Source organism: Puma concolor, chromosome E2, assembly GCF_028749965.1.
Source record: "Puma concolor isolate L17-30 chromosome E2, mPumCon1.1.hap2, whole genome shotgun sequence".
Taxonomy (NCBI): domain Eukaryota; kingdom Metazoa; phylum Chordata; class Mammalia; order Carnivora; family Felidae; genus Puma; species Puma concolor.
Genome location: NC_141681.1, coordinates 31,792,654 through 31,807,142, shown reverse-complemented (window position 1 = coordinate 31,807,142; position 14,489 = coordinate 31,792,654).

Sequence of the window (14,489 nt, the reverse complement as noted above, 5' to 3'; positions counted from 1 at the left end):
GGAAAAACTGAGTTATCTTTCTATTCTCTCTATAGAATATGATATTATAACATCCTTGTCATATAGAGAGATAATCAAAGCACATGCAAAGAATTTAGGGAGAAAAATGTGACAGAGGTGGTTCAATCAGTTCATTAATATATATATTATGTGATTTTGCTAGATTTTGTTATGCTGGGGGTATGTGTCAGTTTTTTGACTTCTAATTTGTGGTGAGTTCTTTTCTTATCCTAAAACTATATTCACTTTCAAATGCTATTTTGTATTCCTGATTCTTTTTTCTTTATCTTAAAGAGAGCCCCGAGACTGCATCAGAAAACTCAAGTTGGTTGTATGTGGAAGACTTCCGAGTCATGGTACAATAAAATCCCAGCTAAGGTTTATAAAAATCATTCCAGAAAGTTCAGTAGTGATTCCCAGATTTGGGGATTCACGGACCAGTAATATTTCTAAAATATTTTAGGGGACCAGCATTTGATTCCCAACTTCAAAAATAAAAAGCCACATAAATAAGCATTTAAAACAGCCATATCTATTGTGGTTATGTTTTTTTTTTTTTTTGATACTTCTTATATAGACACCTACTTAAGTCTTTATGGATAAAATTAAATGACATGTTGGGGCGCCTGGGTGGCTCAGCCGGTTAAGCGTCTGACTTTAGCTCAGGTCACGATCTCACAGTTCGTGAGTTCGAGCCTTGTGTCGGGCTCTGTGCTGACAGCTCAGAGCCTGGAGCCTGCTTCGGATTCTGTGTCTCCTCCTCTCTCTGCCCCTCCCCTGCTCATACTCTGTCTCTCTCTGTCTCCCAATAATAAATAAATGTTTAAAAAAAATTATATGACGTGCACTTTGTTTTAAACTTAACCGACAGAGTATGGGGGAGTGAGAAAACAAGACTGGTCATTTGTTGGTATTTGTTGAAGTTGGGTGCTGGGTATATGGAGATCCATCACACTAGTCTAAATTTGTAAACGTTAGTGATTTTCATTAAAAAGGTATAAAAATTGGGGTGCCTGGGTGGCTCAATCAGTTAAGCATCTATCTGACTCTTGGTTTCGGCTCAGGTCATGATCTCACTGTTTGAGAGAGCCTCACTGTTTGAGAGCTCACATGAGAGCCTGCTTGGGATTCTCTCTCACCCTCTCTCTCTGTCCTTCCCCTACTTGTGCTGTCTCTGTCTCTCAAAATAAATAGATAAAACTTAAAAAAAATTTTTTAAGGTACAAAAATTAACTAGCTCTAACTTACAATTCTGTAAAAGAAAGGATATATGAGCACTCCAGAAGTTGGGATGCCATAAAATGCCATCCTATATACTTAATAAATTCAATCTTATGAAAAACTCACTCACTATACTGTGCTTATTTTTCTTCTTGCTGTTTCACTGTCCATCGGTGAAATGCATCCCAAGCTGTTCAGGGAACACGTATTTAGGAGTGAGGTCATGTTGGCAGCTAACTCTCAAATGATTTAAAAAAAAAAAAAAAGTTATTGGGTCACCTGGGTGACTCAGTCGTTTCAGCATCCAACTTCGGCTCAGGTCATGATTGGTGGGGTTGGCCTCTGCGCTGACAGCTCAGAGCCTGGTGCCTGCTTCAGATTCTGTGTCTCCCTCTCTCTCTGCCACTCCCCCACTTGCACTCTGTCTTTCTCTCAAAAATAAATAAACATTTTTTAAAAATTTCTTTGAATTGTATTTCCCAATTTTTTTGTAAGTTTATGGTGTGTGTGTGTGTGTGTGTGTGTGTGTGTGTGTGTGTAACTGGAGTTCAATGTTGGGTTTTGCCCATGCACATGCACATTACTACATACATATGTCACATAATCTGAGCTCTCAGTTTCTCGATCTGAAAAGTGGGTGTAATAATATGTACTTCAATGGGTGGATCTTACACATTGACAGTAAAAACATGAATTGGTGCAATCCCTGTGGGGAACAATTTTGCAATATCTTCTCAAATGTATCCCCTTACTTTATGGCCTAGCAATCTTACTTCTGGGAATATATCCTACAATAACACTTGCATACATATGAAATGACACATATAAAAGATAGTCATTGTAACATTGCTTTTAATTACAAACCCTGGAAACAACCCAATGTTCATCAACAGGAGATTGATTAAATGTTGGTACCTCCATACAATGCAGCTGGGAAAAAGAACGAGGAACTTACACATGAAAAGACATTCACTATAAATTATCCAGTGAGAAACATAGAATACAGGACATGTACATAATTTACTACCTTGGGGTTCAAAGAAAGAAGGGAATATAGGGCTATTTATTCATATTTGTTTAAAGAAAATGAAAGGACATGAAATCAGGTGTTAAAATAGGTTCTTGTTTTGCGGGAGGATTTTTTTGAAGAAGTAGGAATGGGGGACATGGTAACAGAGTCAAGACATTTTGCTGTATAATTTTCTATGTTTTTATTATTTTTTTAATTTTTTAATGTTTATTTATTTTTGAAAAAGAGAGTGCTTGCAAGTGGAGGAGGAGCAGAGAGAGGGAGACAGGAGATCCGGACCGGGCTCTGCACTGACAGCAGAGAGCCTGATGTGGGGCTCCAACTCACGTACCTCGAGATCATGACCTGAGCCAAAGTTGTTCCAACACTTAACTGACTGAGCCACCCAGGAGCCCCTCTATGTTTTCATTTTAAATTGTATGAATGTATTCAAAACACAAGCTTTGAAAAAGACGATGTGTGTTGTGAGAACATTTATGGCACATAGTATAAAAATAATGAAAGTGATTATGGTTCTTATCGTTGCCACCATCACGATTATAGCATTACCCCTCTGGATCTGCACTGTCCAATAGAGAAGCCACTGGACACGTGTGGCTATTCGGCATCTGAAATGTGGCTGATCCAAACTGACAGCACAGTGTGAAATACATACCAGACTGCAAAGACTCAGCGGGAAGAAAAGACTGTAAAATACCACACTAAGAATTTTTATATTGAGGGGCATCTGGATGACTCAGTCAGCAGAATGTGCGGCTCTTGATCTCAGGGTGGTGAGTTCAAGCCCCATCCATGTTGGGTGCACAGCCTACTTAAAAAAGAAACAATTTTTGGGGCGCCTGGGTGGCGCAGTCGGTTAAGCGTCCGACTTCAGCCAGGTCACCATCTCGCGGTCCGCGAGTTCGAGCCCCGCGTCAGGCTCTGGGCTGATGGCTCAGAGCCTGGAGCCAGTTTCCGATTCTGTGTCTCCCTCTCTCTCTGCCCCTCCCCCGTTCATGCTCTGTCTCTCTCTGTCCCAAAAAAATAAATAAAAAAAAAACGTTGAAAAAAGAAAAAAAAAAAAGAAACAATTTTTATATTGATTACATGTTGAAATAAAAAATAAAAATAAAAAGACTGTATTAAACAAGATATATTATTTAAATTAATTCCCCGTTTCTTTTTATTTTTTTAATGTGCTGATTAGAAAATTTTAAATTGCCCATGTGGCTCTCATTTGTGTCTTGCACTGTTGTTTCTATTAGATGCTGCAGCTGGTCTGTGGCATCTCATACATTGGAGAGCCTTCATGCACGTTTGTTGAGGGAATGAGTGAATAAATATCCTGTGACAATCTCATAATATATGACAAGAACATGGAGAAGAGTTAGCCTGTTCAAATGGCTTTTTTTTTAAGGTTGATTTATTTTTGACAAGAGGGCAAGTAGGGGAGGAGCCGAGAGAGAGGAAGACACAGAATCCGAAGCAGGCTCCAGGCTTCCAGCTGTCAGCATAGAGCCCAAGGCTGGGCTCAAACCCACGAACCGCAAGATCATGACCTGAGCTGAAGTCGGATGCTTAACCGACTGAGCCACCCAGGCACCTCTCAAATGGCTTCTTTAGGTTGAAAGCTTAAAAGCAGAAAAAAAATTCTCTTCCTTGTCAGGGCCACCAACTGCTGTCATCGTGAGCACACACATGCAACTTTAATTTAGCAAATTAAAATGTTCTTTCAATTATAATCAGCAATTACCCAGCACAAGGAGGATGTGTTTGCTTCTTGCACTGGCTTGTTTGTAGTTTTTCAAAGCACAGCTGCCTGTAGAAAACTGCTCCCCTTCCTCTAGAGGTCTGTGAAAGCAGAAAACACTTGCAAAGTCCTATCCGGAAAAATATTTTATTTTTTTGTTCAGGAAATGAACCCATCTCATAAACCTCACAGGTACCACACACATGACTATGTCTGATGCAGAACAATAAAAGAGGAAGAACACTGGCTTCAGAGTCAGACAGCTGAATTCAAATTTGGGCTCTATATTAGTCTCCTAGGACTCTGTAGCAAAATACCATAAATTGGGTGGCTGGAGGTTAGAAGTCGAAAGTCAAGGTGTCCAGAGGTCTGGTTTCCCTCCGAGGGCTGTAAGGGAAAGATCTATTCCAGGTCTCCCTCCTGGGCACAAAGATAGCCATCTTCTCTTTACCTTTTTAAATTGTCTCTCCTCTATGCACATGTCTGTCTCCAAATGTCCCCTTTTTATAAGGTCTGAATTAGGGACCATCCTAACAACTTCATTTCATTTGTTTACCTCTGTAAAGACCATATCTCCAAATATGGCTACACTCTGAGATACCGGTGGTTAGGACTTCACCATAAGAATTTGGGGGTGGGGAGACACAATTCAACCCACAATGGGCTCTGTCCTTACTTGCTGGGTGACCTTTGCTAAACTTCTCTGAGCCTCAGTTTCTTCATCTGTAAATGGGGATAATAATATGTACCTGGCAAGCTTGTGCTGGAATGGAAGATTATATGTGTAAAATCGGTTTGCTAAGCTGGTAACTCTGGGACTGCTGGTTGTCATCCTAGCCATCAGCTGGGGACATCACATTTGAAAATAAAGCCAACACCAAGGAAACCAGAGATGGAGAGAAAGAGTGCCTGAGGATGCTAAGCGCCTGAATCCAGCCATGTCTGACGTCAATAACTCCATGCAGTTTTCCAATAGGTGAGCAAACTTATTTCCTTTTTTGGCTTAAAACAAAAATCAACAAAACCTTAAGGGAAAGAAAAAAAAAAACATTTCACCAGTGCCCGTGACGTAGTCTGTCAGCCTGTATGAAATGATGCGTATTTTTCACGTTGGACGTTAAGAGTAGGAAGGTCACTGCCAAGCTGCCCACAGAGTGACCTGCCATGATTGGACTGAGCCCCTAAACTTTTAAGGGAAAGTTCATCCTTTACGGTGGCGCCACAAAGACACCGATGCTGTTTGTATTTTTTAGACACCCTAATGACGACCCAAAACATTTGCCTACAAAAGCAGATATTTGCCTCTGTTCTGTGTCTTTTCTCTTCCCTAAAAGGGCCGTCTCAGGCATTCAGGAACCCACTCTCTATCTACTCTCTTATCCCTCATCAAATCTCCTTGGTCCCATCCCTCATGGATCCTAACAAATTACTGCCGACAATTCCAAATTCTCACCAAGGCGCAACTGACCAATAGATCTTCCAGAAATATTTGCATTTTCACAGGAAACAAAACCCTGAGTCTCTGAGGGTAGAACTGAGGATACAGACCGGAGAAAGAACCAAGGACTTCCTAGTTTCAAAAGAAGAGAGAACAAAACTGAGCAGGATTATGCTCTGGTTATGTGCTTTGCACCAGACTCTTTCACAAACATTCTCCATTTCCATTCTGACACACATACAAGATAAAAAAAAAAAAAAAACTTGGGGGCGCCCCAGTGGCTCAGTTTGTCGTGTGTCCAATTCCTGATCTTGGCTCAAGTCATGATCTCAGGGTTTGTGAGATCAAGCCACGTGTCTGGCTGTGTGCTGACACAGCACACAGCCTTCTTGGGTAGGAGTCTCTCTCTCCCTCTCTCTCCGCCCCACCCCCACTCTCATGAGCTCGCTCGCTCTCACACACACACACAAAATAAATAAAACTTTAAATAAAGAAAGAAAGAATTAAATAAACTTACAAAGTTGCTATCAAGCCCCCTTCACAGATGCAGGCATGGCTCAGATACCGTAGTAGGAAAGCCAGGATTTGATGTCAGATCTTTCTGCCTACAAAGAGCATCTCACCTCACTAACCAACCCTGCACATCTCATGGTGTGATGGTCCCACCCTGCCTCCCTCATAGAGAACTTCAGTCCTGAGTATCCAAAGCATTCTGTAAACACCCTGGAAAATAAATTTAAAATGTTCTACAAATGCAAGACACCCATGTTAGACCACAAATCAACTTCTCAGATTGTTCTATAGTACCCTACTGGAATTGGTGACCCCTATAGTCTCGCACAGCCCTGGAACTTTCTATAGCCATAGTGTGTATGACTATAAAGAAAAATCCTGTATCTTATTCAATCCTACCTTGCCCAGGATGCTTTTCATTGCGAGTAACAAGGTCTTCACCAATAGAAGGGATTTATTGACTTGTGTATGAGAAGCCTAAATTCAAAAGAGCCTTTATCCTGGAGGTCAACAGTGTCACCAAGATCTGGTTTCCTCCTATCTTTCAGCTCTGCCTTCTTCAGGTCAACTACATCGTAAAACTGGCTTCCCTTTTGGGCCCCAAATGGCTGCTAGCCTGCTTCACAGCCAAAGGAAAAGAAAGAGAGTCTTGTCCCAGGACCCCCTGAAATGGCCCTGAGATTCATTCTGATTGGTCGGCCTTAGACGACAGGCTCACCACCGCTCTACCAATCACTGTGGTTGGGTAGATCGTATGCTGTACTCCAGGAGCCTGCGAGGGAATCTTGTACCTCAGAATGAGAGCGACTCCCAAATACAAGTGAGAAGGTATTAGAAAAGAGAAAGGAAAAGATGCTAGAAAAGCATTCAGTAGATATCTACTCTGAAGCGTTTTAGCCTCTCTGATCCCATAATGCCTGATTTGGCAACTGGTTTGGAGCTTCCAGAACACCCCGATCCAGCCCCTAATTAGATGGATGGCACCAGATTTTCCCATCCACATCTCTGCTCTCTGAGCACATCAGTTCTCCACTTACTCACTTTATGATTCAAATTAGTAAGACCCTTTCAATAGCTTAAATCTCTCCCCAGAACAAGCTTGTCTGTTATCTGGAAATATATGGTCACATGAACTTATTCAAAACACAACATTTTCTCATTATAATGAGACATGATTATTAATGGCAGAGTGCCCATCAGAAATGAAACTAATCCTTCATTTTGTTCAAAATAAATGTGCTCTAAAAAGTACAGAGATGGTAAAATTAATTTGGGAGTAATCAATTCCTGCATTTTAAATGAACATAATTATGTAATCATTAAATTATTTAATGGGCTTCATTAGGCTTATTTCTGGCTTGGGTGTCACATTTTTTTAACCCAATTAGCTCAAGTGCTAAAATTAATTTTTTATTACTGGTAAGAGTACTAATCCAAGTCAGGATGAACATAACTGGGGTCTGCCCACCTTCACCTGGAGGCTTAGCTGGGCCTTCCTTCCCTTAATGGTGGGATTCACTGTATCAGTACAATACAGCCAACCAAGGTGGAAAGAAACAGCCTAGCAGAGGTTGGTCTATGGCAAATGTCTAGTCTGCTTCCAACCAGACAGGACGCTGTCAGATTTGACTCGGTGTTCCTTAGAAAGCCTTGCAAGAGAAACGTCTCCCAGAGGAAACCAACACGATAGCCCCCTGTCAGTGCTATAGTATCACCAAGAGTGGGCCTGGGCGCTGTCTAGAACAAGACACTTGGGCATCTCCCAGACCTAGGTTCAAATCCCAGTTTGAGTAGAGGGAGGCTATGTGACCCAAAACAATCTTATGTAAGCTCTGTGAGCCTCACTGTCTTCATTGGTCAACAGGGATGATGAAATAATAGTTGATTACGAGGACTGGCAGTAATGTGTGTGAAGTGTGCAGTACACAGCAGTCACTCATAAGTGGTTCTTGTTCTTGTTATCACAATCAGACATCCACAGATTTCATCTTCAGGGATGCTAAGGGTCAGACACAGACTGACTTTTTCAATCTGAGCACTAATGATGAACAGGGGATTCCGAGTGGCTGTATTGTAAAAGAAGAGGCTCTCAAAAAAAAAATATGTATATATGCTTTTAAGATGACATTATAGAACGAAGGCATTTATAATTCCTAAGAAAGAGAGAGGCAGTGTGACTGGAGATTAAGAGGACGATCTGGAGGCAGACAGTCTGCATTCAAGTAAAACAACATTTTTTTTTAACTTCCTAGCTATGGGATTTTAGCCAAAACACTTAAACTTTTGAAATCAAGGTTTCCTCATCTAAAATCAAGGTAATAATAGAATTGAGTTGTCGTGAGGGTTGAATTGAGTAACGTATAGAAATTCAGTCGGTTTAGTGTCTGACTTCGACTCAGGCCATGGTTCGTGGGTTCGAGCCCTGCGTTGGGCTCTGTGCTGACACCTCAGAGCCTGGAGCCTGCTTTGCATTCTGTGTCTCCCTCTCTCTCTGCCCCTCCCCCACTCACATTCTGTTTCTCTCTCTCTCTCTCTCTCTCTCTCTTTCAAAAATAAACATTAAGAAAAAAAGAAATATAGGACACTGTCAAATATGTTTTCCAGACTTTAAGAAAACAAATATTTAAATTCAGATAAAAAGATAGATTTGCTCCGTAATAAACTCAAAGATAAATTTTATCCATTCATTTAACATTTATTGGTACTCACTATATGTCAGACACTGAATTTAATTGTGTAACAGGAGAAATATTGTGAAATTTTTCAAGCCTATTACTCTAACCTGGCCTTTCATACCAGCCAAGTCGGAACACTTTTCCTAACATCTTCTCAGAAGGAGGTGACAGGAAAAGGTCGTGGGTAAACCATTCGGAAAGCTACCTTCCCTGTTCATACATCAGACTAGCCCTCAGGTCACAGTTAGAAATGCAAATGAGGAGCTCAGTGTCACAGCCAGCATGGCCTTTCAGTAACTTGACATAGTCACACCAGGGACCGAGTGCCTCTGTGTTCCAGAACAGGCTCTCTTTGTTTGTCTTACCATATTACATCCATTATGGATGTCTAACATTGAAGGGATCCATCAAAATTTAAATTACACACAGAAGCCGAAAAAGCCATAGTCAACCTCTTTTTTCTGTCTTTCTCCCTCTCTCTCCCTCCCTGTCTCCCTCCCTCTCTTTCTTTCTCTTTTCTGTTCTTTTTTTTCTTTTTATTAAGTTGAAAAAACCAGAATTGCTCCCACAACTCGGATGAGTTTCCCTAAATCAAATCAGATGCAGATCTTGGACAGCTGGCTGGCCATCAAGTTTGGGAGAAAAGAGACAGCTGACGGACATTACCTAACACGAGCTAACCCTGCACTGGCTTCCCTGTGATCCCTGATTTAGCAGAAGAAAAGCTGAAGCTTCATCCCATTGACCTGGGTTGCCAACAGTCACACCTGCCAACATTAATTAAATAAACATCCACCGGCGACGCAGCTCGTATGACCAGTTCTGGGGTGTAATGAAGCCTGGCTTTCTGACCTCTCAGGTGCTCCCAAGCTTTCCCTATGGGGAACGTTTACTCAAAGCAGATTAGGGCAGATATCTGCAATCACTGGTTAGAACCATGTCCTCAGAAATCCTCCTAAACCAGGACCACCTTCGTGGCTCGGTCGGTTAAGCATCTGACTCTTGACTTCAGCTCAGGTCGTGACCTCGCAGTTCTTGAGTTCAAACCACACATTGGGCTGCCCATTGATACTGGGATATTCTCTCTCTCTCTCTCTCTCTCTCTCTCTCTCTCAAAATAAATAAGTAAACTTTAAAAGAGAAATGTTAAATAAAAAAGAGACCCTCCTAAACCAATGGCTAGACACAGAACTGATTAAGGATCCAATAGTTCAGGTACCATCCCTACAGGCACGGCCATAAGCCTTGCTAGGTTCATGCAAACAAGGTGAATATCTCTACCCTACCTACTGTAGCCCACGTTGCATGCCTGAAGCTCATTTCAAACATTCATCATGCTAATTAACACTCACTAGATTTGCCAATAAAAATCCATTTTTTGATACCAGTGTGTTAATTAGCAAATCTGTTGCTGGCGATCTGGAAGGGACGGGAGAAGGACGTGCAGTGGCCACCTCTGGAGCCCGGCTCTGTGTGACAGAACGGCAGCTGTCCACGCCACACAGTGCATGCTGAGAGCGGGTGGCCTGACCACGAGGCAAGTTAACTCGCACGCGCCCACTCCCTCACTCACTATGCTAAAGGGTTTTAAAACAAATTTGGCAGACGTTGTATCGTGCCGCACAAACCAGGCAGAGAGCAGAAGCCTCGGGATTCAACTCCATCCCTGGAATCGGCATTCTAAAGGCTGAGGGGAAAGAAAAGATGCCCCTACAGCCTCCTAAGGGATCCAGGAAGTTAATGCAAGTTCCGAGACGGGGAGAAGGCCTCTTTCCTGGGCGGACATGACATCTTCCACTGTCCCGCCACGGGATGCGGGGAAGTGGGCCAGTTTCATGGATCAGCTTCCCGGGCTCCTTCTCAATGGACTCATAACCTAAATCTCCGAGTTAACAAATGAAAAATCACTGGGCTGGATTCTAAACGTTGGTGCCTTCAGGACAGACCCTATCCATCAGCCCCCAGGTGTCTTTGCTAACCTGGTAAAAAAAATCCACAGCGCCCACAACCACTGTGTGTTAGAGAAAGAGGCAGCTGGAAGATGGGTCACATCAGGACTAGACTATTTTTTCCTCTTTCTCCATTTTTATATATCTGGCTTATTTTAGCCCTGTTCTTATTTCTGCATCTTTTATTTTTCAGAAAAAAAAAAAGTTCTCTATTGGAGATGTTGGAATATTCCATTAATCTGAAAGCTATATAGGTTGTCACATTGTAAAGGAGAGTCTAGTACATTTCGTATAGCACTGAAACTCTGATTAACATTTCACTCAACAATTAGAAAATTTTAATAAAGATTTGGTGAAGTCAAGATTCCAACAGAGCTGAAGGGAGTTTAAAATAGTGGAAGACACTTAGGAAATACATATCAAGAACCTTAGAAGGAAAAAAAAAAAGTTTCTTTCCATCTGATTGACTAAATTCACACCTTTGAAGCTATCTCAAGAAACATTGAGAGGGGGCGCCTGGGTGGCTCAGTCGGTTAAGTGACTTTTGATTTTGGCTCAAGTCATGATCTCATGATTCACGAGTTCAAGCTCCAAGTTGGGCTCTGCGCTGATGGTGCAGGGCCTGCTTGGGATTCGCTCTCTCTCCCTCTCTCGCTGCCCCTCCCCCGTGTGAGCTCGCTCACTCGTGTGCTCTCTCGCTCTCTCTCTCAAAAATAAATAAGTAAACTTAAAAAAATTAGAAATGTAAGTAAAGATTTGTTTATGGCTATGTTCCTTAAAAGCATATTAATAATCATGGCAAGTTAGAAACATTTCAAATGTCCAGTAATAAGAAGACTGGTAAAGAAATTATGGCACATCTATCTTATAGACTCTTATGCAGTCATTAAATCATGTTTTGTTTGTTTGTTTTAATTAAAACAAGGGGTGCCTGGGTGGCTCAGTCCGTTAAGCGTCCGACTTCAGCTCTGCTCACGATTTCACGGTTCATGAGTTCGAGCCCCACATCAGGCTCTGTTCTGACAGCTTGGAGTCTGGAGCCTGCTTCAGATTCTGTGTCTCCCTCTCTCTCTGACCCTCCACTCATGCTCTGACTCTCTCTCTCTCTCAAAAATAAAAAAATAAACATTAAAAATTTAATACAAATGTAAAAATTAACAATAAAAACAAGAAAATTAAAACAAGAGATGTCATATGGAAAAGTCAACATAAAACTACAAAGATTCAACGACCCTTATTTTGTTTTAATATTTGTGAACAAACACACTGTGCACATGATGTTTTTAAATATACCCCAACATATTAGTAACCAAGCTGGAATTAATAGTTATCTCATCTCCATTTTCTTCTTATATTACTCTGTGTTTTCTAAGTTTTCTGCCATGACCATATGATGCATTTTACATACATACATGTATGTGTGTGTGTGTGTATTCTGTGGCACTTAAGTGTTCATCCCCTTTGAAGAAATAATTCTAGGTCTAAGAACACATAATAAAAAAAGAGAGAGAAACATACAGACAAAGCTTTATGTTTCCCAAGGTCACATACTGCATTGCTATGAACAAAGGTTATTGTGCTGTGGATATATTGTATAGACACTTTTATTAACAGGGGATTCTGGTTAAATAGAAAGGCAGATGCTAGAGAATAAGTGATTCCTTCATAAGGCTGCTGAATTTGCTGGAAAGTACAAAAAGTATACCCCTTAGAACTGACAGGGGCTATGGAGATCATCTACTCCAGTGGTTGCAAATATTTTTAAACCATAGAATCCTTCTTTTAAATAAAATCCTAGGAGAATCTGCAATATATGAAACTTGCATCAGAGCACTACCCTGGTTGAGGTGAGGAAGGCAGACCCAGAACTTCCGTCATTTGACCTCTGCTCTAAGGAAGCACAGGTCTCTGTGGAAAACGTTCGGAAGGCCATTTGGGACAGGATAATCTAGTGATCCAGTAACCTGTACTTTGTTCAGTTTCTATTTTCTCCAAGCAGGTCTTCATCTGATTGGCTGTTATAACAGAAAACCCTACTGGGTGGCTTATAAGCAATAGAAACTTATTTCTCACACTTTTGGAGGCAGGGAAGTTGAAGACAAGGTGCCTCCAGATTCCACATCTGGTTGAGGACCCATTTCGTAATTCATAGATGGCTGTCTCTTGGCTGTGTCCTCACGTAGCAGAAGGGGAAAGAGAACTCCATCGGGATACTTTTATAAGGGCACTAATCCCATTCCTGAGGGCTCCACCCTCATGACTTAATCACCTCCCCAAAGCCCCACTTCCTAATACCATCACATCGGGGATTAGGTTTCAATATACGAATTTAGGGGGCACCATACAGTCTATGACAGTAGATCGTTTTGCTTCAGGAGTCGATGTTGGAAAGCCCAAAGCTACAGTTGTCCACGAGACACTTCTCTTCCCGGATTTTGTCAAAAGGTTTTGACAAGATCACACCAAGCGTAGCAGGAGGGAAGTACCGAGGAGAGAATCCCCAGACTGGGGACAAGATGGAAGTCAGTGAGTCGTCAGATCCCGTTCCTTCGGGTGGTGAAGCCTTAAGTTGCACCCTGGATGACTGGGGACTGGGCCACTAAAGTGTTCTGGCTGCAAGTATGGCACCTAATGGGAACCTTACAGGCTGGGAGAATGGGCATCCCCGACGTGGCACTGGAGACCCACGGTGTGGAAACCAGAGCAGCTTCCCTGATGGGTGTACATTCTGAGATACCACGGGCCTTGAACACAAGGAACAAGGAAAACTCCAACAAGTAGAGTGAATTTCCCACCAAACAGCAAGGGGCGGGGCTCCGTGGCATCAGAATCAGGCTGATTTAATCAGATCCATTCAAAGAAAATCAAGGGAGTGGTGGTTTTTGTTCGTCTGAAGTTGGGCACTGCATAACAAGTTATGATAATTAATTTTATGTGCTAAACTGACTGGGCCAGGGGGTGCCCAGATTAAACGTTTTTCTGTATTTGTTTCCAGCTGACATTAACTTTTGAGTCCTTAGTCTCCATGAAGTATATTGCCCTCCCCAATGGGGATAGTTATCATCTAATCTATTGAGGGCCTGAGTGGACCAAAAGCAGAGGAAGGGAGGATTCCATTCCCTTCCCGCCTACCTGTTTGAGCTGGGACATCAGACTTCTACCCTTGGACTGGATTTATACATAATATTGGCTACTCTGTTTTCAGGCCTTCAGACGTAGGTTGAATTACCACTGGCTTCCCTCCAGCTTGCACATGGCGGATTGTGAGACTTCTCAGCCTCCATAATCTCACCAATCCATGCCTCATAATGAAATGTATATAGTTTATTTTATATATATTTCTTGTTGGTTCTGTTTCTGGAAAACTTCAGCTAATACACTAGTTCAATCCCTTGTGCTACAGACATGGGTGGATTCTTACCCAAGGTCACCTGCAGGGCAAGTTGATGTAGTGTCAGGCCTGGAACCAAGGTCCCCCGATGCCCCACACCACATCAAGGACATTTATGAGTAGGACAAGCAATTTCAGAAGGAAGGGAGGGAGAAAAGAAGTGTGGTTCGCTTAATAACAGACCCTCTCATGTCCACGTCCTAATATTAGAACCTGAGAATATGCTATCTTATATGACAAAAGGGACTTTGCGAATATGATGAGGTCAAGGAACTTGAGATGGACCGATTATCCAGGATTATGGAAATGGCTCAATGCAGTCACAAAGGTCCTTACATGGGAAGGAGGGAGACAAGGAGAGTAAGAGAAGATGTGGCAAGGGAAGCAGAAGTCAGAGTGATATGAAGGGGGGGTGTGAGCCAAGGAATGGGATTAGTCTCTAGAAGCCAGATAAGACAAGGAAACAAACTCTCCTAGAGTATCCAGAAAGAACACAACCCTACCAACACTTTGACTTTTTAGTCCAGTGAGACTTCTGGCCTA